The sequence below is a fragment of the Pseudorca crassidens genome, chromosome 14 (genome assembly GCF_039906515.1).
Source record: "Pseudorca crassidens isolate mPseCra1 chromosome 14, mPseCra1.hap1, whole genome shotgun sequence".
In the NCBI taxonomy this organism is placed as follows: Eukaryota; Metazoa; Chordata; class Mammalia; order Artiodactyla; family Delphinidae; genus Pseudorca; species Pseudorca crassidens.
Genome location: NC_090309.1, coordinates 74288674 through 74313476, shown reverse-complemented (window position 1 = coordinate 74313476; position 24803 = coordinate 74288674). Strand labels below are relative to the sequence as shown.

Below are 24803 nucleotides of genomic sequence, written 5' to 3'. Positions count from 1 at the left end.
CCTTCATATTACACTTACTCGTGAGGTGTTGTCCCCACTTAGATTTTTTAATTTGTGGCATTTCATAAAAGCATTGTTTTAATGGAAAATAAAACACCTTGCAATCATAGAGACCACTATGAAAGGGCAATAACACTGTATTTTCCAAGTTCTGTCCTATTTGAATTCTTTGGTGCAGGCGTGGGGGCGAGTTGGTTGGTTGCTTCTGGAGATGGATGAGAGGATGCGAACAGAACCTGGGGCGGACACACAAAGATGTGTTTGATCCCTGTTTTAACTCTTCTGGCCCTCACTCAGGCAAGGAATGACTTCTCCAGTTTGAGATTCACTGGGAGAAAGGCATGGCTACAGTGCCTTTGATTGAACTTGTAACTGAGTGATCCCACAGGAAATGATGCTGGGTGAGGGTGAGGTTCCGCCCCACCACCTCCCGCTTCCTTACTCCTGGGCTTGTCTCTCCCCTCAAGGTAAAATCAGGCAGGAGGAGGCTTTCTGTTTCTTCAGGCCTCCCTGCAAAGCTCTTAGAAGCAGGGTCAGTGGTGGGGACGATGAAGCACGAACAGACAAGAGGACTCTCTGTCTTGTGAAAAGCAAAAGCTTAGGCCAAATTAGAGCCCTAACAGCTGCCAGATCGTCCCTGTTTTCCTTTTGGATATTTAGCGACACTGAGAAGTAGTGGGGAAAGGTGAAACGTGCATTTAAAAAAACAAACCAAAAACTTACCTTTCTCTTTTATCTTCTTGTTTCAAATTTCCAGCTTTAAGCATTTGCTTTCGGATCAAAACTGCAGCTGAGCTTAGCCTCCTAAGGAACTTTAATGATATATTCGTCTCCTGGAGCTTCTGAACGAGTATAGACTCAGTAACTGTTTACTGAGCAGGTACAGTGGAGAGAACGGTTCCTTTCATGCAGCATCTCTTTTGTTGCTCACCTTGTGACGTGGGTGGCATTATTCCCGTTTTGCAGATGAGTTCTAGAGAGACAGAGCATTTGCCTGAGGTCAGATCAACAAACACAGGTGGCTGGATGGGTTAAAGGAATGCACAGGCCTGGCCTCCAGACGACTGCCCACCTCTAAAGAAGGGAGAGAGCCAGTATTCTCTTTCATACAGAATATAAATTGCTTATTTAAATAACAATATATACACACTTAGCCACATTGCTCACTGATTACCACAGTTGACATAATAAGTTGAGGTCCAGCTAATTTTATTTTAAGGCTTGAAATAAACCTGAAAGTGAGACCCGTCAACATGATTTCAAATTCCTTCACACTTAAACTCACTGCCATCGTCGTTTGTAAACTGAACAAAAGTTCAATTCTGAGTTTAGCTTGAAGGCTTAGGTCTAACTGACTATCCTTGTGGTCAGAAGGCTTCTTAGGGTGCCCTGACTTACATGGATGAGAATCAAATATTCGAGGATTAAATGGCTTCCTGTTTACAGCGCTTAGAACAACACCAGGCATATCATAACTGCTGTCTATGTGTATGGGTGGGTTGGTTTCTGCTCCAAATCATGTGAACAAGTGGTTATTTCTGGATTCATTTTGGGAATCATGACCTCCTTGAAGGCAGGCACCAGCTTTGTCTTTTGGCCTTGGACTTTACACATGTTGGGTACTCACTGTTCAGATGCCCTGAGATGTGGCCCCGACCATGAGCTCCCAGCCAACTCAGAAGCCCATGGCATGTGGAGAGCAGGCGGAAGAAGATCAATGAGGATCTAGTCCAGCAGTTTCCTGTGAAGTTCTGAAAGACAGACCACAGGGGAAGAACCTGATCCTGAATGCTACCATGGGCATCCACGCAGTTCCACCCGGGCACCTAGGTTGGGCACTGCTGCTGCTGGCCAGGCTGTCCAGGCCAGTAGAAAATGATGCCACTCTAGCCCTGGTCCTCATGCTGCCAGACCTCAAATCAGTTACCAGTCTGAGACAAGGTAAAATGGGAGTAAGCATCTAGAAACTTCTGTTGCATTTGCCACTGCCTTGACAGCCAAGAGCGTGATCCTTGGGCTTCTCTCATTGAAGGTGTGGACCAGTCTGGGGCCACGTCACACTCCCGTATGCGTTGCCGAGAGAGCAGTATGTGGTGTGAGCTGTGGTCTAGTCGTGCATGCTAAGACCACATTTTGGTTCTTAACAGATTGGAGGTACAAATAAAACCCCCAAACCTGGTCTTTCACCACAGACAGGGGTAGAGGGCAGCGTGGGAGCCTAGATGCAGTTGTCTTGCCAAAGCACGTGCAGTGATTTTCTAAAGCTCTGATCTAGAATCCCGCATCAGTGAGGCCAACCTTGCCACCTTTGGGACAGCAAGCAGACTGAATTTTGGCCAGTCCGTCAGTGCTCACTGTAGCGGGGGGAGCTGCCTGATCTGTTCTGTCCAGAAAATGATGGCCATGTTTGGTGGGCTGTGAAGAGGGGTGTCTGCTCTGTGTTCATGTGCATCCCCAGTCGTTTCCCTGATGCTGAGTGAGAGCTTCAGGGTCTTAGCTCAGGAACCTCATACCCACATTCGTATGAGGCCATTTTGTTGCAATTCTGCACTGTTTTGACTTCTTGAGCCATGCATAGGTTATTTCTGCCGTTGAATCAGCTTATTTGTTCGGGGTAGGCTATTTTGCCATTGAACTAGCCTGTTTGCTTGATCTGAAGAACTATAAGATGACCATACTCTGATTCTGGCCTTCCAAACCAAAAGCCAGGGCCACCGAATTTGGGAAGTGTCAGTGCCGCATTCGGAAGCCGGATTAGTGAGACCCGGAGGCCGCGTGCAGCAAGTGGGGCTGATCTTGCTAGCGAAGAGCCTGCTGTAAGTGGAGTGCTGTAATCTATTCGTTTCATGCTGTTCCAACCAGCTTTAATCATCGAAACTTGAATAATATTCAAACTGTGAAAGGAACCTTTTTCTTGCTGAAACCTAGGTGTGCCAAGTAGAAGCTCAGAAGCTTCTCAATCTACTGATCTATGGCAACACATTGCAGAGGGAAAAAAAAAAAGAGGAGTACCTGGGTTGCTTCACGCCCTGTGGGAAAACTGCCTTTTTCCACAATTAAATGGCACTAAGATCTAAAATTTCCTCTTTTGCCCCCAAGGAGAAGAATGATTTTCATGGAAACCATGCTTCATGGAAGTCACTTTTTTTCCTCTCCATGAACTCACCACCTCTCTTGTAACTGAAGGGACATTTTTTTTCACTGGCCCCAGGTCTCCAACAGGGTCTGCCCTGGCACCCCTGGGGGAGAGGTCTGACAGTGTAGAAGCCCACAGGGCTTTCTGGAGGGAGGGGATGTGTGTTGTGTGACCTGGAAGACACCAGCGACTGGGGAACTGGGATGTGAGGGGAAGGTCACAGGCAGCAGTGGGGAGACTAATAGGAAAGCGGGCTAAGGTAAAGCCACACAAACCATTATCCTGTGGCAAGGGCTCCAGCCCTGCATTTCCAGATGGGCTGTGGGGACAGCCCCTGCCTCTCCCATGCTCTCTCCCTCACATCCCCCAGTGAAAAGGGCATTCCAGAGCCACCACCCTGCTCAGGTTCCCACCTAGGAATTTAAAATTTCTCTCCCAGATTCTGCAGAAAGCACAAAAAGCCCTCTTTGTTGGTGAGGACTCCTGGGGAGGTCACAGAGGTGGGGTGGGTACTCACTGAACTGTGAAGTCACAACTCGAGAGCTGTAACTGTCAGCTGTTTTTATTCCAGGTATGCCTCCCAGAACGTCTGGTCTTCAGAAACATTTTTTTGATATCTGGACTAGACACCAAGGCCAGGTATAATCTCCTTGGTCCTAGGGAAAGGGTCAGGCAGTTGCCTGTCTGACTCTTGGCTCCTGTGCTCTGTGTGACCAAGGGACCATTGGGGGTAGGGACGGGGACATGAGATTGACATCTAGGGACTGAGCATGTGACGGTGGGAAGGGCGAGACTGGGTTCTCAGTCCTGCACAAAGTTACAGATAAAACTTACTTACTTTCAACTCAACAACAAACAAACAGCGCGATGTGAAAAATGGGCAAAGGACTTGAACGGACATTTCTCCAAAGAAGATATACCAATCACCGAGAAGCACGTGAAAAGATGCTCAACACCACTAATCGTTAGGAAAATGCAAATCAAAACCATGATGAGATATCATTTCACACCCATTAGGATGACTATTATTTTTTAAACATAGAAAATAAAAAGTGTTGGTGAGGATGTGGATAAAGTGGAACCCTTATGTGCTGCTCATAGCAATATAAAATGGTGTGATCACTAAGGAAAACAGTATAGAGATTCCTCAAAAAATTAAATATACAATGATCATACAATCCTGTAATTCTGCTTCTGGGTATATACCCAAAAGAAGTGAAAGCAAGGACTCAGATGTTTACACACCCATGTTCATAGCAGCATTCTTCACAATAGCCAAAAGGTGGAAGCAACCCAAGTGTTCATCAGTGGGTGAATGGGTGTGTAAAATGTGATATAGTCACACACTGGAATATTACTCAGCCTCACAAAGGGGAAGGGAATTCTGACACATGCTGCAACGTGGATGAACCTTGAAGGCGTTATGCCAAGTGAAATAAACCAGCCATAAAAAGACAAATATTGTATGATTCCACATCTGTGAGGCACCTAGAGTTGTCAGATTCTTAGAGACAGAACATAGAATGGTGGTTGCCAAGGGCTGGGGGAGAGGGGAATTAAAACTGTACCCACTAAACAACCCACTGTTGTTTAGTGGGTACAGTTTTAATTTGGGAAGATGAAAAAGTTCTGGAAAGGGATGGTGGTCATGTTTGCACAACAGTGTGACTATATCGAATGCTGCTGAACTGTACACTTAACTGGTTAAAATGGTAAAATTTATGTTATATATTTTTACCACAATTAAAAAAAAAGACTTCTAAACATATTCCAAATTGGCTCTCCTAATAAATTCTTTAAACAATTTGCTTAGGGGGAAAAAAGGCATTTACTTCAACAGTTCATCAGTTTGAGCACCTGCTGTGTACCTTGCCCTTCGCTGGGCATTGTATGTATGTATGTGTTTTATTTGAGGTGTAATAGTCGAAGCAATACAATAAAATCCACAGATCTAAAGTGTTCAGTTCACTGAGTTTCGATAACTGTATGTACCTGTGTAGCCACCATCCAAAACAAGATGTAAAACGTTTTCGTCACCCCAGAAAGTTCCCACATGCCGCCTCCAAGCAATCCCCCTTCTTCTGACCATTTTCTGATGTCTGTCATCAGAGATGAGCTTTGCCTGCTGTGTGACTTTGTATGAACCGAAGCATGTGGTGTGTACTCTGGTGCCCTCTGGCTTCACTCAGCCTACCCCGGGCGCCACTTATCCATCTTGACACTTACCCCAGTAGTTCGTTCCTTATTGCTAAGTAGCGTTCCGTGGTGTGTACCAGAGTTGGTGTGTCCACTCTCCTGTGGATGGACATTGAGTGTTGCAGTGTTTGGGGAGAGTTGCCAGCGAGTGAGGATGTTAGCTGGCCATCTGGGAGTGTCCCCACAGATTGGCGTTGTAATATAAGCTCTCCGTGCAGGGGGGTTTCCTACGAGACTGGCAGCTTACCCGGAGTTGAACAGTCTCCAGGTCCTGGCATTTGGGTGATTCACGCTAAAAGTATGGCACCCGCTAGACCAGATGCTCATGTTGCTACTGGACAGATTTCTCCCTTGAAGGTGCATCACACAGGAACCTGAGTCTCTTATTGGGAGGCTGCTTGGTGACACTGCCCTGGGGACAGGAAGTTGGTGGCTGGTCTTAAAGGTTAGTGTCCTTGAGCAGTGACTGCACCTCCCCAGCTCAGGCGGCCACCTGCAGAACTGACTGGATCCCATGGGGTAGGGACTAGGGTGACCGCTCCCCAGCTCGGCCCCTTCCTCTCTGGTTTGCAGCCTCAGAGCTGGTTGACACGTTCTTTCTGCAGCCGCGTGAATGCCTTTAGTCTGAGACTGTAGCGAAAGAGCTATTCTTGCAAGAGCTGTCCTTCCAGTGACCTTGCCCTCTCTGTTGTGACCCATTCTCCAGTGAGTCTGCTGTCTGACTCTGAGGTCAGCGTCCCCCACTTCCACATTTCTGGGCAGCATCTCAGCTCCTGAAGTAGCAGTGAGGCCTTGTGCCCACGAGCCATGGCCTTTGCTGCCAGGGAGGTCAGGCCTCAGCATCCTAGCAGGGCCGCCTAGAAATGGCGAAATCCTAGGCAGTTTACCTCATCTCTTGGAACATAGCCACCTCATATAATGACACTAATAATAGCTTTGCTGCCCTATGTACTGCCCGTAACAGGACTGTAAGGTGGGGGGCGAGGTAATTCTCGCCTTCCAGGAATGCACACAAGGTACATCTGCGTGAAAGCTGAGTTCACTTGTCTCCCCTGGGTCCACATTCCTGGGCCATGCATCATCGCATGACTTGGAGAGTGCGGGGTGCTAACTGGAACTGTTGCCTCCAGTGGAGAGCTGTAGGAACACGGGCCGATGAGGGTGTGGTGGTCGCTGGGAAGCCCCCTGGAGCAGGGCAGTGGGAGGACCTCCCAGGGCAGGTGTGCTGGTGGTGGTCGCCCTCCCTCCATTCGGGTGCCTTCCTTTGCACGCCCCAGACCCCCGTCCCCAGTCCACCAGCTCACAAGCTCAATACAGCTAACAAATCTACTCTCCCCTGTGAGAGGTAAGCTGGGAAGGCCAGCTTGGGTTTGCACTGTGATTTCTAAAGGATGCATTGCTCTGAATTCACCTCTGAGAAGTGTTGGTGGCACAGCTGGGAGTTGTGTGAGCCCCACGACTGTGTGGTTGGCTCCCTGGCCAGAGCCCGTGGTGCTGATGCTCCTGGGACAGGGGAATGGGGCATGGAGCCCATCTCAGCAAGCCAGGGCCTGATGAGTCGTGCCCGCCCACCCGTGGGCACAGGGAACTGAGCCCCTGATGTGGCTGGAGAGGAGGAAGATGCACTGGGGACAGAGGGACTGTCAGCTGGCCGAGGAGCCGCTCTGGCCAGGCTGAGGCCACCCTTGACTCCCCCCTCCCCTCTTCCATCTCTAGAAGGCTTGTCCATCTCTCTGCCCATCCTTCATGGCTTCCTCTGGGATGAGCCCGTGACCCAGGTTCTCCAGGTAAACGCTTCTTAGGGGTCCCCAGCTGACCGTGTGCTCCTGGAGGATTGATCGCCTCACCTTGCGTTTATATTCCTTTGTTGATTTTCCTCTAAGAGCCTAGGCCAGTGCTGGGCACATGTCACAGTTTGATCGAGTGAGCCGCAGAGCAGGGGAATGCCATCTAAGACGTGCCAGTGAGAGGCAGAGCTGGGACCAGAACCCCAAATACTAGAACATGGAAACAGCATCCCGAGTGTGCAAGGAGGGGTGGGAGCGGCAGGTCTGGGTGAGGGATCCTCTCCTGTGAATCCTGTGCTGTTTCAAGCTGTTCTGGGTGAAAGAGTGCAAACGCCGGGGAATTTTCTCTCTCTGCCTTGGTTATTGTCACATGCAAGCAGGGATGATTTCCTAAAATGTGTGACTAGATAAGGGATCCCTTCACCAGGATGTGAAATGACTGTGCATTCAAATCTGAGCCATGAAAGATGATCTTTGCTCCATTTTTCCTGTGCACCACACACAAATCTTCCCAGGACACTAACCGTGTGCTCGTCTGGAGGCCTCGGGGCTTGGGGTCACTGGTGAAAGTGCAGCCTGGAATGGCTCCCGGGTGTTGCCCGTGCGCACCCCCCACTCTACTGTCTTCTCCCCCGACCCAGTCTGCCCAGTGATGCACTGACACAGCCTGGTTTGTCTCAGGGGAAAATCTGTCCTCAGAGTACGTGTTTGGGTACTGGGGTGGAGTTGGCAAAGAGGTGGCGTGAAGAGCATTCCTTGCCTTTCTTCTGATCAGGAGACTACAAGGAAAAATACAAAACACTTCTTTGAGCATTGAGAGCAAAATTTTTAGAGTGACTTTATCATGAGTTTGTTTATCATGAGAATCGTTTTTTAAAAGGAAACTTGGTTAATGAAAAGAAATCAGGGACATATTATATATATATACAATGACGTCAAGTATGTAAAAAAAAAAAAGAAGAGCATAGAACGAAAGACTGAAAATGTGCCGTAATGTTAACAGTAGTCATTATTCTCCTTTTAAAATTCTACTTAAAATTTGTCTATTTAAAAAATAGTTTTTTTAAAAAACAATCAGCATATTTTTCATAATGGAAAGGAATAAAAACATTTAACAGGGGAAAGAAATTTAACTATACTAATAAGGTGAATTTTCGCCACCTGCCACCTTCATAGTGAGCACTGTGTTTGTGTACACGCCCACACAAATACTGATGAAAACATGAAAAGGACAGGCCACAATGTGGAAGAGATTTTTAAACAACCAGTTTTTTAAAGGGAGGAAGGAACAAAATAATTTCATAGAATCCCATATATAATATTCTTCACAGTGAATCTCAGACTTACCTTAAATGAACAATTCTCTCAGGGTTCTGTTCCATCCTGGGGCTCCAGCAGGATCCAAAATTGGGGGGCTGTCTTCTTAGAGACAACCAAGCTAAAGCAGATGCCAAACCTGAAAAGACTGCCTTGCTGCATGCTAGCTGAGTGCCAGCCTTCTCAAATAACTGTGCCCCCAAGTGGTCACTTGTCCCTGTAAATTACATCCAGCAAAAAGGTTGCAATTAACCAGATCCTGAGTCACAGGGTTTATAATTTAATAATAATGATGATGTCAGTTACATAGGACAAAAAGGAGTGAGAAAGGAAAGAAGAAACCCAAAATGTGTGTGTGTGTGTGTGTGTGTGTGTGTGTGTGTGCAAGTGTAGAGCAAAAGACAGGGAAGGATTTTCTGAATGTTTACCTACCCATACCCCTCCAGAAAGGGGTGTGTGTGTGTGTGTGTGTGTGCGCGCGCGCGCATGCATGTGTTTCCACTGGCAGAGGAGCCTGGCCAGAGGGGTGAGGGCGACTGAGCAGAACCCTCCGAGAATTCTGGAGACTCTGCCCCTTTCTCAGGATGCTCCTCCACGCCTTTGACGGCCTGCTTCTCTGCAGCAATAGTTCCATGATCGTCTCTTTGGCAGTCTGCCAGAGGCTCTAAGTGTACCAAGAATTGTGTTTTAATAGAAGGCTTTACCTCTGATACAGATTTAAAATGAGGAAGAAACTTTCTTCTCAGCCAGAGCGAAATGCATTTTGCTGCTTGTGAAATGCTGGTGATTACAAGCTACTCTTACATAATTTTATTATTTTCAATTGCTGCCTGTCAGTCTCAGGTGATGGTTTCCTGGGAGCAGAAAGGAGGCAGATTCTGGGCGATGATTAAAAAAAAAAAAAAAAAGCCACCCAGTCATTAGCAGATCATACAGAAGTTTAGAAAGGAGAATAATTATCTTTGTGACGATGCGGTTCAAGATAATCGGAACTTGCATTGCTAAGGTAGACATGCAGAAGTGAATCGAGTGTTTAATGGCCTTTTAGAAAATGCATTTTCACTTTAACAAAGGGTTGATGTTTGAAATTTTTTTAAAAATCTTTAATGAAGGAGTTCTCTTCAATAACCACATTTTCAGAAATCTTTGACACTATCGAGGAGGTCCACTGTCACGCCCACAAGAGGGCATTTTCTCATCAACTACTGTAAAAAAATGATTTGTTTTTAAAGAGAAGCTAGCTGAGAGGCCTTGGGGAAGGAGAGTGTTAATCAGTAACTGGAGATGGAGAGCTGCTTGCAATTGAGTTGTATGTATGTTCCCACTGAATATGTCCTGCCAGTGCATGAGCCAGTGCTACTGGCCAGGAATTCTGCTCAGTGTGTTTACTCTGTTTTTAATGTCTTATTCCCAGAATGACTGGGCACTAAAGGAAACCTTTACAAGAGTTTTCTCCAGATACAAGATACCACATGCTAGTATAGCTAGTACCCAGCTAGAATTAGGTCCCGAACAGGTATGTTACCCATCAATGACTTTAATACTAAATTTGATTTTCTAGTATTTTAAGACTCCAACCAAAGGCTTCCACCCTTTCCCGCTCCAAGGTCCTTCCTTTATTTATTTAACAAATACTAATTCAGCACCTACTGTGTGTGTCAACAATGAGCCAAGCTAAGACCTTGTCTTCGTGGAACATACATTCTCCATAGGGAGACTTAGCATTAAAAAAGAAAACAAACAAATACTGGAATGTATTGTAGATAATTGTAAATGCTATGAGGGACAATAATTGGGAAAAGGAAAGGGGTAGCTATATGGGACTGGATAGTTAAGAATACTTCTCTGAATGGTAACAAATAATATTCTACTTTTGTTCAATGGGCACCAGTACTATTTAGATTACAAATGTAATAAATTCTTTAAACTCCCTTCTTCAGAAAAGTTAGTTGCAATGTTTAGTATTTTATGGACCATGAAACATGATGAAAATGGGGGAAGAAACATGAAGTTGCCAGTTACTAGTTTGTTAAATAACATTTTAAAATTACCATCTACTCCACCCCATCATTTCAAAGAACACTGAATGTTTTAACACCAAAGCGTAGGAAGGATATAATCCCAGAATATGGAAGAGTTGAATGAACTTAGTGTTTTAGAAAATTCACTACATACTCTTGAGTTTTCTCATTTTCCATGGACTAGTCTGGCTCATGGTAATCATCTACCCTGTCCCCAGACAGGCCCAAGCTACAGAAGGTACAGTAATGGCAGCTCTGTTGACATCAGTTCCACAAGCCTGCCCCACTCACAGCCACGCCTAAGACACAAAAGCAGAAGGTGGTGGTGTGCTTCCTACCCCAGAGATTCTAGGATACTTGGTAGAGAATTCAGCACAAGAGCTATGATGCCCTTAGAGACCCATGTGACAGTTCCTGAAGCCAGGAGTCAAAACTCAACTTTAAAGACATGTTTTGAAAGGTCAGAGCAGAATGGGCTGGGCAAATCAAGGAGGGCTTCGTGGGGGAGGTGAGCCTTCAACTTGGCCTTAAAGTACAGATAGGTATGAGGAAGAGGATCATAATGGGTGGCATGTTCATTTTTTTTCAGTTAATGTGGAACATTTTTGGTAATAAAAGTAACACCCATTGTGTAGTATTTTCGGGCAAAATGAAGTAGGTATTAACCTCTAAAACCCTATTGTCTACAGATGGCTTTTCTTACTATTTTATCGTATTTTCTTCTAGTCTTCCTTTTGTTTTGCATTTTTACAATAGATGGGGCCATGTTGCAAATGAAATTTTGCATCTTGCATTTTTAAACTTTAGAACAGTTTCCCGCGTCATTAAAAGTGATTCCTAAACATCAATTCTTAACGCCTACATGGTATTTCGTCATGCCTGCAAACTGGTTTACTCAGCCATTCCACCCAGCAGGTATACATTTTTTCTCCTATTATCACCCTCTTGTGGATCATTTTGGTTCATAATTTTGGTGTCAGACAGATCTGACAAGGCCCAGGCTAACATCAGGCTCATCACGTTATTCACCCAGGCCTCTGTCTCTCACATGTCACGTGGAAATACTAGTACCAGCATTATGGGGCGGTTGTGAGAGTTACATGAGAGAATGTTTTGGATAGAGTTCTAGAAATAGAATTACCAAGGTTTGATCTTTTAAAATTATATAACTTTCTAATTATAAGAATAATGTTCTTTATGGAAAATTTTAGCTGAAAGAAAAACCATGCCTAATCTCATCACTAAGAGATAAAAACAGTTAACATTTCAGAATCCATTTTTTGTCACTTTGAGTAGAATTGGGACTGTACTATAATATATATCATTTTCTCTCCTGCTTTTTCCGTCTTAACCTTGTATTGATTTCCCATTGTCATTATACATTCAAAAACATCTTAAAAGGCTGCATTTCATTATATTCCATTATATTAATGTGCCATGTTTTATTTAACTTCTAATTGTTGGATATTTAGATAATGATTTGCTATTATTAATAACATTGAAATCAGGTGTTGTTGAAAATAAATATCGGCAGACATTTTGGATTATTTCCTTAAAATTAATTCCTAGAAGAGGTGTTACCAGATCAGAGGCAGGAACATACAGAAGACATTGATTTGTACCTCTGCGTCGCCTATTTACTCTTCCATAAATAGCACATGAACACCTATTTTACCCAACGCTTACCTATGACAATTTTTAAAACTATCTCAATCTCTTCGTGGTCTCAATTTGCACACCCTTGATTACCTGTGGGCTAGAGCATTTGTTTCTGTGTTTATTGACATTCCCGTCCTTTGCCTATTCTTCTATTTACATTCATCTTTTCTTATTGATTTGTAAGAGCTCTTTATGCATAAGAGAACATTAACCTTTTGGTGTCATGTTAGAAATATTTTTCCCAGTTTGTCATTTGTCTTTTAAATCCATTTATGGTTTCTTGATTGTATAGAACCCTTCAATTTGTTTGTTGTCCTATTTGTCAGCCTTTTTCACTTTGATGTTTCCTCTCGGTTTTTTATGCTTGGAAAGTCCTTTCCTATCCTGGCTTCAGATATCTGTTCATTTACATTTTCTTCTACCTGTGTCATGATTTCACTTTATAGATTCAAATTTTTATCCTGTTCTAAGTTATCTCATTTTGTTGTAAGATGTAAGGTAGGAATTTAACTTTTTTCTTAATGGTTATGCAATCCTTCCAGTTCTGTTTATTGAATGATCTTTCTTTTCTCCCAGTTTGAAATGCTACTTCTCTTAAACACGCAATCCTTATTTTAGCTAGAGCATGTTTCCAGCTTCTTTATTCTGTTCCATTCTCTCTCTGACCTAGTGCTATACCACACTATTATAATTACAGATGCTTTTATATTGTGTTTTAAAATCTGGTATACAAATCAACTACATTATTATTATTTTCCAAAATATTTTTAGCTACTATCTCCAACACATCTAATAGCCCAGGTGAACTTTAGAATCATTTTTAACATACTAAAAAATCTCTTGTTGACTTTTTTTTACATGATGTCATATGAATTAGATGATGTCTATAAATTGATTTATAAAGAATTGACATCCTGACTACAATATTGAGTCTGCTCATTCAGAAACATGCTATTCCATTTACTCTCTCGTATTCTGTTTATTTAAGTTTACTTTCATATCTCTCTGTAAATATTTGTGGTGTTTTTCATACGAGCTCTGCACTGTTCTTAGAAATTTCATTCTTAGATGCTACATACAGATTGAGATCTTTCTGTATTTTTGTGAGTTATTTATTACTGAGAAAGCCGTTAATTTTTATGTATTTATTTTGTATCTTGCCAGGTTATTGAGCTTTTTAATGGACTTTTTTGAGGCTTTCCAAACATGCTGATCATTTTACGAAAAGATTGTATCTACAAACAGTAGTATCTGGAAGAGCTTATATTATCATATTTAAGAATCTGTATTAATTTGGAGGAAAATGGCATCTCGTTGTGTCCTATCTACCATTTCTATGAAATTTCTTTCTGACATTAAGCCTGAGTCCATAATAGAATTTATTTGGCGCGCACCATCTCAGCATGCAATGCTTGTAGGCCTCTCCTGAAGGATGGGCAGCTATAGCGACTCTGATGTGCTGAAGGGCTCAATGTTCAGCTAGGAGTCTGGGGTTCACAGCCCTGCCTGTGGAGGAGGTGGGAGGGACCTGTCATAAAGAACATCGCAGGAGTTAGCCTTGGGCCTATGTCTCAGAACAATTGGGTAGAGTCTGCTGTTACTGATGTTAGGTTTAATTTCACCCAGATGTACACTCACAGCCAGACAAACTGGAGTGTAAAGAAACAGTCAGACACTACTTGTCCCATTGTTGAGCCCTGAAGGACACTCAAGATCTCCATTCACAGCACACAGACAACCCCTCCAAGTGAGCAAAAAGAAGCCTGGCCAGAGATGTAACTGTAGTGTCTAGGCACTTGATTCTCGGCAGGTCTGCAGAACTCTCATTACATTGTTGTCTTCTCCAAATTAAGGCTTTCTATCGGTTGTGGGGAAGGAAAAGGTTTCTCCTCCCCGGCTTCTCCCTAGCATATGGCTGGGGGTGTGGGCGGAATCTCCCCACATCCCTGCACAGACGGCTTGTGAATGTACCGATGGTGTGCGTTTCCTCCATTGGACAACTCTTCTTTTACTCTTTGATTTTTATGCCAGTTCGAGAAGGTTGTTTTTCTCCCACATGAAAATCTCCTTCTGAAGGAATATGTTGCCATCCCCAAGCCCTCTATGTTGTAACTATCTCCTATGAAGCCAGACTGTAAGGCAATGCATCTTCCCTCAGTAAAATCCAAACCCATTATTCGTGCTTCAGCAAATATCTACGTACCTTCTATGTGCCAGCCTTTGTGCTTGGCATTGGAACTCAACAGTGAGCAGAAACATGCCTGAGTCTTTCCCCCCAAGAGCTTCTAGTCTAGTTGGGGAGACAGACATTTACCAGGGAGTTCAGACAGAAGGCACACTGGGCTGTTACCGGGAGCCTCACTGCATGTTGGGTTCAGGGAGCTGGTGATGACTGAGCTGAGATTTAAAGGAATGGTCGACCTCAGGATTTAAAGGGCGGTCAAGCTGGGGAGGGGATGATGCATTGCAGGCAGAGGAGACAAAGGGACTGCAACCAATAGAGGAGAGAGTATGACACTTTTCAGGAAGAGGGAAAGCCAGAGAGCCTGGAGCTGAGAAAGCAAGAGCAAGTATGGTCCAGGAAGAACCCAGAGAATTAGGTAGGGAGAGAGCAGGCTGGATCTTGTTGGCCGTATATGGGATCTTTGTCTTTATTGCAAGAATACTGCCTGACTTCGATGGTTCTTAAGCAAAGGAATAGCATTTTGTTAATAAATATTTGTCTATTTTTATTTATTTATTTGTTTGTTTATTTATTTATATCTCTGCATTTATTGGGTGTTTCCTTATGCCAGGCACTGTGGTAAACACTTTACAGCCTACAACACTTGACATATCTATGTCTTTAAGAGGTGGGAACTATTATTTGTTTGTTTGTTTGTTTTTGGCTGTGCCATGTAGCATGTGGGATCTTAGTTCCCCAACCAGGGATCAAACACACACCCCCTGGGGCTTCCCTGGTGGCGCAGTGGTTGAGAGTCCGCCTGCCGATGCAGGGGACATGGGTTCGTGCCCCGGTCCGGGAGGATCCCACATGCCGCGGAGCGGCTGGGCCCGTGAGCCATGGCTGCTAAGCCTGCGCGTCCGGAGCCTGTGCTCCGCAACGGGAGAGGCCACAACAGTGAGAAGCCCGCGTACCTCAAAAACACACACACACACACACACACACACACACACACACACACACACACACACACACACACACACACACACACACACACACCCTGCATTGGAAGCACGGAGTCTGGACCACCAGGGAAGTCCCAGGAACGGCATTTTTTAAACGATGGCCCTGGCTGCCGTGCAGGAACCTGCTGAAGAGTGCTGAGGAAGAATATGGGGTTCGGTTAGGGGATGGTTGCCAGAGTCCAGGTGAGAATTGATGACAGCAGCTGGGGCGTAGGTGATGGTGCAGGTGGGCAGAGGTAAATGAGTCTGAGACACTTAAAAGTTGGAGGTGGGAGGCGTCGGTGGTGGGTGGGATGTGGGGAAATAAAGGAGAGGGTTGCCTCAAGGATGACACCAAAACTTCTGGTCTGAGGAACAGATGGATGGTGGTCGTATTGATGGTATTGGGAACACTGGGAGGGGGTCAGGTGTGTTGGAGAAGATTGAGGTTTTTTTAGGGCCAGGTGTGAGGCCTCGTGAGACATGGCAGTGGTACCAGTTAAACATGTGGGTCTGGCTCTTGGTCAGAGGACAGATCGGGGCCAGAGACATACATTTGGAGGCACCATCCGAATTAGATTCAGGAAGAAAAAACTTAGACCTAAGGGACAAGCCAGCCAGCCAGACCTAGTCCACTTGGGCCCCCCTGCTCCTACCATGTGCTGGCGTCCAGAGACGGTGCTTTCCCAGTTATGGGGGGATTTCCTGTGTATCGTCCACCATGTGCCTGAGTCAACACTGGATTTAATAAAAAGGGCATAGACACAGAGAAACCACACATCTCGGCAATCTGTGAACTTGCTTGCCTTCCAGGCTCATAGGTCCCGCCCTTCAGGGTGAGTCTCTGAGTAACAAGATAGAACCAGGGTCTCTCCTGCCCCCTCCCTTTTTTGTCCTGAGCCTTCCTTTCCTCCCCGAAGTCCCTTGTTTCTGAATGATGAGCCTTAAAATACCTTGCCCGATCATTTTGTTACATGAGCCAACAAGAACATTGTTTGTTTCAATTTAAGATCACTTATGCAATCGTACGTTCAATAAATATTTATGAAACACCTACTCCAGGCATCATCAGAGACACTGTGGGTTCAATTCAGACCATCGCCATAAAGAGAAACATCAATAAAGCGAATCAACACGAATTCTTTGGTTTTCCAGTGCGTGTAAGAGCTATGTCACACTATACTGTAGTCTGTTAAGTGTGCAATAGCATTATGTCTAAAAAAAAATGTACATACCTTCATTACAAAATACTTGATTGTTAAAAAATGCCAAAACAATTATAATAGCAACATCAAAGATCACTGATCACAGATCATCATAACAAATATAATAAGGAAAACCTTTGAAATATTGCAAGAATTACCAAAATGTGACAAAGAGACTAGAAGTAAGCAAACAATGTTGGGAAAATGATGCTGATAGACTTGCTGGACTCAGGGTTGCCACACCTTCAATTTGTTAAAAACAAAAAAACGCAGTATCTGTGAAGCGCGGTAAAGCAAAACACAGTAAAATGGGGTATGCCTGTGTGTGCCAGACACTGTAGCATGAATAAAAATGGTGACGAGGGCTTCCCTGGTGGCGCAGTGGTTGAGAGTCCACCTGCTGATGCAGGGGACACGGGTTCGTGCCCCGGTCCGGGAGGATCCCACATGCCGCGGAGCAACTGTGCCCGTGAGCCATGGCCGCTGAGCCTGCGCGTCCAGAGCCTGTGCTCCGCAGCGGGAGAGGCCACAACAGTGAGAGGCCCGCGTACCGCAAAAAAAAAAAAAAAAAAAAATGGTGACGAGACATAGTCGTACCCCTCCCAGGGAGCTTTTAGTCTAGGGGAGGAGACAAAAGACAGAAGAGATGGGTTATCATGTTGGTGTGACAAATGCTAAAATAGAAGGATGTCCCAAATCTCATATGAGGCCAAGAGAGGGACGAGCCTATTCCCTGGAGTCAGGAAAGGGCTAGGGTGAGTGTGACATGTAGCCAAGGGCAGGGGTGGGGCAGTGAGGGCATTTATGGTCAGAGGAGGTATCTGGGAAATGTGAAATGGTTTCCATGACTGGAATATACCATATGTGTGTTGGAAAGGTGTGCATGTGATTGGGGTGGACGGGCCCAGGGAATGGGGGTAGATCCAGGGAGATGGGGGTGTGTAATGACTCAGCTGCCCAGGTGAGCGGCATCCAGCTAATGCAGGCCCTGGGGAAGAGAGTGGCAGTTCGGCCGGATTTCCTTTCGTTGTGTGCGCCAGAAGAGTTTTCTCAGCCTTCTCCGTTCCTGCTGTCAGGAGATGAGACAAAAATATCCTTCTTCTCGCGCTGGGAAATGAAAGGCTGCACTGGAGTCTTAACAGGTACTGCCGGTGCTGCCTCCTCTACTTCCCAGATGAAAATGGCAGCTCCCAAGATCCCCACCATTGAGTGGTTTGTTCTGAGGCTCTTGGGCTTTTTTTGGCAGAATTGAGACCGGTAAGTTCCTATCTGAGTCACTTAGGCTGTGTGCTTGGGCCCAATCTAGTAACGAATAACCTTCCAGAGGCACCAAAATGTAAGGCAGGCATGTTTTCTGACTCATGTTCTCCCTGGAATGCCCTTTAGTTCCCTTTAGGTGTGTCTTACTTCCAGGCTCCTTAGGAAATGTCAGAGGGCTCTGACCTAAGGCAGCTCGGGCTGGGCTTCCTCCAGCACCTCTAAACAGACCCAGGGATCGGGGTGCAGTGGAGTCACGGAGTATCCAGCTCATACATGGATCTGCTCAGAGCTGGTCAACGGTCGAGGAATTTCACAGAAGGGATAGAAACGATTCCCTGCCGTTGCTCTGACTGAGGTCCCAGGCAGTGTTTATGATTCCTGGGCCAGGCTCTCATCTGACCTTTATTAAACACCCAGCCCAGTTGGTTGTGAGCACCAGGGGGCAGAGGAAGGTGAGGAGTCAAGAAGCTGTTTGGAGATAAGGCAGATGGGGTCAGCATCACAGGCCGTGGACTGCAGACTCAAAGTTTGACCGGCATATAGAAATGCACCTGCGCGCACTGAATCCGAATTGCCCTCCGAGGCTGTAGGACCTGAAGACCGTCGTCTTGAGGGAGAGGGGGCCTGCAACCCCTAGAGCTGGGGACAACACTGTGAGAATGAGAGGAAGTGGAGATTATTGTGGACTAGAAGTATTTCTGAAGCTCTTTTGAGCAGCTGGGACTGAATGAAAGGATTTCACAGCTTCTTTCAGAAGATTATCATCCTGCACTTGGTAGAGGGAGAAGGTGGTGCATACCAGTCTCGGGCCACTGCACGAGCACCTGCCCAGGTCTCTTCTGCTCGGGAGCCAAAAGCAATGCTGCAGAACTCTTCTACCAGGTCTTTGAGGCTGTCTGGGGTCCACATGACGCTCCAAGGATGACTTGTCTCCTCAAGAAACTCGGAGCTCGAGTGCCCTTTCACAAATGGGAAAATGGGCAGGTATTGGGCCTGTTGGGGGAGATGGCTGGTTCGGGCTGGCCCAGACGTCCTTCTCCCTCTGCCTCTGACTGTTTGTTTCCAAGTCACCTTTAATGCTGTAAACCACGGCTTGTCGCTTTGCCAAATTACTTTGCTCTCACTTAAGGGTGATTCATGCACTGGATGTTTTTGACATTTGAAGATTACTTGGTTCTTTGCGCAATTTTCTTGTTTGCCTTCAAGGAAATGCCTGCAGTTCTCTATTTCATTTGGGGAAAGGTGAGACCCAGGATGCAGGTAATGAAGTGGCTGAACTGCCAGGTGTTGGGTCTGATGAACTTGGAGGGTGTGGCTGAGTTATAAGGCTTTTGCTCCTAAACAGATCAAGGCAACTCCTCAACCCTGTGTTAGGGATCATTTGTGAGTAAAAATTATTCATCTGCAGAATCACATTCCCCCTGAGTTGGCCATAGAGGTCATCCCTATGCAGAAGCCAACCGTGGGACCAGCCCGTGGCCAGGGAAGGCACTTGGGTGGCACCTAGCCTACCTGCTTCTGTCCTAGCAATGCCCACACGCTGTGTGATCTTTTCCTCTGTGGCCAAGGGCCAATCACTCTAGACCCATGGACATGGTTGTTGCAGTATTGTCTTTCCACTCCACTGAGCCAGAACTGCCATTACTGGGGAGAGGTTGCTAATTGGATTTCATGTAATTACCCACTCACTTATTAAGATCCACCTCCCTCCCCCCCAAAATAAACCACCCCCTTTCCAATGCCAAAACTGAGTTTATACCACTGCAGGAGGCAGAATTCAGAATAACCTGGTCCCCACCTTGAAGGAAACCATTGATCTACCAGGGAAAGGCACAGATTCATGATCATGTACAACTGCTCATCCCTAGATGCTTGCTAATTTTCCCGTTAGTTCCCTATTTAAATTGTCTGGTGCTCTCCACTGAAATCCAGTGCTCTGAACTTGGCATTCAAGGCCCTGGGTTTGTCCTAGCTACCCTCCCTCCCTTTGTATGGTTTCCCACCCTTCCTCATGCATTCCAGGTGAGGAGTGGGTGCCCTGCTGTGGGGTGAGATGGCATCGGCCAAAGAGATAAGGAACCAAGGCTGTAAACAGGTGATTTCACTTTTCAAATGATCCGAAAAGAGGCTGCTGCTCTCATAGATGCCTGCGAACCCCACCTCTGAGCTCCTCAGCCCTCCCAGCTGTGGTGTTCCTCAGATGGAGTCCACTCCATGAAAGCACCGGAAAACAGGGCTCTTGAAGACAGGGTAAGGGATTAGGGATAATTTCATTTCAGAAGAAAGAGGCTGAGGAGGGACTTAATTGTCTTTGAAGGATGCTCCTGAGGAGCACGAAGATGAGCTGTTCTCCATCTCACCAAGAGAGAGAAGACAAAGTGGATCCCAAAGGCGCGAGCAAAGTTGCCGGTGAGCTCCCCGCCTGGAGGGTGCAGGGAGACTCGGCTGGAGGGTGGGCGGCTCTGGAGGGGACGCTGTGGGAGAAAGCAATATCCCAGCCCTCTCCTTGAAAGAAAATTTTAAAAAGCAAGAAATTAACAGAAACGGTAAGACTGTAAGACTGTGGGAGGAGGAGAGCTCTCCAAGGGCTGGGAAGCTGGGCTGCAGGAGGGCTGGAAAGATGAGCAGAACTTTTAAAAGCAGAAAGCAAGGGGCAGGAGTGGATAGCAGTATGAATAGAGATGAGAACTGGGGATATGCTGACTGTATCCTGCAGGCTGGGCAGGAACCATCTCAGCTGAAGTATCTCTGGAGGGAAAGCAGGAGGTAGGGAGATGGGGCTGGCTGGTGTTTTAACCTTTACCTGTGGGCAGTGGGGACACACTGGTGATGCTTCAGCAAGGGAGTGACCATTATGGGGTTCCTGGTTCTCGTGTATAACCCTATGAGGAAGGGTGGGCCGGCAGAAGAGTGTAGTCCCGAACTCCTGTCTACAGGTCCCCTCCTGCCCGTCACAGACTGGTCTGCCATAGAACGAGAAGAACACAGACAGTATAGTGAGCCTTTAATAGAGCTCAATGCTTTCCATTCAAAGTGCTGTCCTTTATTCTAAGATTATGTTCTATCAGTCAAGAGTCTAAGTAGAGGGATAAATTAGGAGGTTGAGATTAACATATATACACTGCTATATATAAAGGAGATAACCAACAAGGACCTACTGTATAGCACAGGAACTATACTCAATATTTTATAATAACCTATAAGGGAAAAGAGTCTGAGAAGGAAAAAAAAAAATATATATATATATATATATATAACTGAATCACTTTGCTGTACACCTGAAACTAATACAACTTTGTAAATCAACTATACTTCAATAAAAAAAACCTTTTTTTAAAGGATTAAAGACTTAAATGTGAAACATGAAACCATAAAACTCCTAGAAGAAAACATAGGCAGTATGCTCTTTGACATCTTGTATGTGACTAGTTTTTTTTGTGGTATTTTTAATTAAAACTTTGAAAACAATATTTCAAAAATGTGCTGAATAAAATTCTTAATTTCAAAAAAAAACAAAAGTCTAAGTAGCAAGCAACAGAAGCCAATTCTGGCTAATTGAAGAAGAAAATGGATTTATTAAAAGGATATTAGGCAGCTCAGAGTCTCCAGGAGGGTGGGGAAGCAGGTTCAGAGGCCACACAGCCAGGAATGACAACCAGCCGTGCCTAGGTCTGACCCAATGAGGATCCCACAGCTGCCCTGCTGGGTCAGACCTCCAGCTTATGCCACCAACGCCGCCAGCTCCAAAGGGTGGGTGCTGCTACTGCAGTGATTCTGCACCATCCCCACTTCTGTGCCTCACTGGCTTCTGATTAAAAGTGGATGTCGATGAGTGTGATTAGTGGACAAAGAGAGGTTGGTGTGTTTGCCATTTTCACCGTCTTCCTTGGAAGGTGGGTTTTGTCTCCTTCGGAAGGGGTTCAGGAGCTGAGAGCCAAACAGAATGACGGGAGTCTCTCCTGTGTCTCTTCCCTCCTTGAGTGTACGTGCCCGTCTCCTTGTGCATGTACTTGGTAAAAATGTTCTTTCTTTTGTGAGGCGAAGGCGATTCGTTTGTTTGCTATTTAAAACGTTGTTAATTGGCAAAATGTGAAGCTGACAGCCTATTATTTGTCCCCAAATGTTTTGGAAGCTTAGTAGTCCATGAAACCCAAAAGACTGGGAACCACGGGTTTAGATGATACACTTGGGCGCCAGACAGCCTGGGTCCAAATCCCAGGGCTCATGTGAGTGGTGTCAGATTTCTCAGGCCTCATTTTCTTATATGTACAATAAAGGTCATAATCCTCACGTCTAAGAGTTGTAGCAAGCAGTGAATAAGAAAATATGGAAAAGTGCATAATTGGCAGCCGGTAAGGAATTGGTAATCCTGTTGGGTTGAAATTGACCAGAACAGCTTTCCAGAGGCAGATCCAGAATAATCCAGGACACCTGAGAATCCGTTCACGTGCCTATAGGAGGTACACCGTCACGGTACCAGATGCCTGGGGACATGCCTACCTCCTGGGTAGCCTCATTTATTTCTTCTCTGCTAACACTTGTAGGCTGGAAGGAAGCTGTGTTCCAGACACTGACGGAGCCCAGGTTCAGAAACCCTAACCCCCCAAGAGCTCCGCTACTGGCAACACAGCCAGAGCAACCCAAGCCCCACCTGACTCAGGGATTTGGTATCTTGGGGCTGTGAGCATTTTCCTCCTCTTTCTCCCTCTCTCTCCTTCTCTAGCCCTTGTCGGATGGACAGGACAGGTTGTGTTGTCCTCAACAGCTACATAACCTCCGTTTCCTCATTTGGCAAAAGGCAAATGACTGACCAAGGTCACCTGGCCGGTGAGTTGGTGGCAGAGCCCAGAATGAAGTCCAGGCTCTATTCCTGCAAATGTAAGAGATGCTCCATAGCGTTGCAGTCCTGGGCTGAGGGACCGCAGTCCTCTGCTGCCTGTGAGGTTCATGGCACCCTGTCCTTTGGGATATTCCCAACTCTCCATCAGTAATGCTGCAGACAGCCACTGTCCATGCATTTACTGAATATGGAGAAGCTGCTATTTCATCCACTGTGACCTCTCAGGAGTCACCAGTGTCTCCGTACATTGCCAGCCATGCACGCAGTGACCCTCCCTGCCAGGTTCACTTCCCACCCTCCCGGGCTCCATCTTTGTTCTTTTCCTCACTCTACATATTCTCCTTGAGTCATGTTCTAAACTGCCAAAGACAGTGGTTCCCAAATCCACAGACCCCACGGCTGACCATAAGGTCCATAAAACCAGCTCGCTGAGGATCATCTCCCCTAGACATCCCACAGGCACCTTCTGTAACAGACCCAACCTCTCTCCCCAGCCCCACCCCCAAATCTCTTCCCCCTGGGTCTCCGTGGCCGTCCACCCTGTATGCGATGGTGTGGGCACAGGCTCTCTTAGGAACCCTCTTGGGAGGACGTGTCCTGAGGGTGGCACTCCCCTGTTGGGTGTGAGGGCAGATCCCGTCTCCCTCCTGCCCCTTCCCGCCAAACTGTGACCTGTAGGGGGACAAGGCAGGAAGCAGATGAAGTGCTGTGGTTTGGAAATGTTAGCCTTCAGCATGATTTAGTGCCCTGGCATTTCTGAGCTAGTTTACAGTAATCAGGCATTTGTTAATGTTCACTTTCTCCTCCACGGACTGTTGCTGACACAGGAACTTTCTTTGTTGTTTAGACTTCAGCCTGTGCTAAACAGTAAGCAGTGTGGGGTGGCGGGCAAAGCTGGACTTTGGCGGCTCCCGTCACATCAGGGACACCTTCACTGTCACTCACTAACTTGGTTAGCAACTTCACCCTCTGCATCTCTGCTATTCCAGCTGTGAACTGGGGATAACCATACCTTCCCCTTCAGGGTTGTTGTGAGGATCAAAAGAGAAAGAATGTAACACACTGTGCTTGATGCATAATTTGCCTTTAATAAATATTTATCCCCTTTTGATTGTCCCTTAGTACCCGTGTGAAGTCTGGCTTGTTGTAACATGGTAACTGCAGGTGCCTGATGGTACTTTTCAGTGTAACGGAATAGATGTGTCATGAATGGGCTTTCTTTTCTCCTAATAAGGCATTTCTGCCTTTGCCTCCTGCCCTGTCACATTCCCCATCAGTATTTTTTAGAGTCCAGCGTTGTAGACTACTACTAGTAAATTGTCCTACTGACTAAATTTAAATGGGTAGAGTTGGAAGAAACCAGGCTTCTAGAGTCCCAGGCCAGTATTATTCATGCAAAAAGAAGAGATTCCATGAAGTCAAATTTGTGCCTTGAAATTTTGAACCCTGCAGATACTGACTCTACCCTGGAACCAACTCAGAACTGTGTCACTCTTTTTCTTCTCGATTTCTCTTCCATCACTTTTGCTGTGTCTGGAGTCAGTGAAGGTGGAGGCTGGGTGAAGAGCCCTGTCCTTCTAGGTGCTCCCTTTGGCCTGATGGGTCCCGGTTGGGGTGGGGACGGCCACAGCATGATCTGCTGGGTGGTCTGCTCACCCACACTTTCTGGGGGACCCTGGCCTGGGCTGTGGCTGGATCTTTACCACCAGTGTGACCGTGTGACTATGGCAGTGTGACCTCCCCCTCCCCTGACCCTCGCTTCCTGTGCCAGCTCTGGGCATGACTGTGGAGAGGTTGGCAGTGTCCCAGGCAGCCCCGGGGCCATCCTTCCTGCGGCTCTGGGAAACAGCCCATGGCGGGGACTCCTTAGAGCGGGACAGCTAATTTATTTCCTTTTAATCACTCTGGACTCCGATGGTTTATGTTATTTTCAGGGCATCGTCTCAGTTTCATCCTAAAAATATGTCTTTGTTCTGTTCAGAATAGATTTTTAATTGCCCTTTCCCTTGAAAACGATGAGCAGAATTAGTCTTTGGGACACCAGTGGCCTTAATGAGGAGTCCAGTTTCCACTCAGTGCCCGAGGTGGTACCTTCGATCAGGGTCGCGGTGGCTCCGCGGAAAGGACTTGGGGCCAGTCTGTTATCCCATGACGGGGCTCCTGTCCCTCCCAGTGCCTGGGTGACTCCCCACAGCTGCCTTCTCCTCTCTGAGC

The 24803-nt window shown here is 46.1% G+C and overlaps 1 protein-coding gene across 2 annotated transcripts in view; it reads left to right on the top strand.

The window, feature by feature from the left end:
• KLHL29 (kelch like family member 29) overlaps positions 1 to 24803 on the top strand; it is a 309112-nt gene that overhangs the window by 6982 nt on the left and 277327 nt on the right. The window lies entirely within an intron of this gene.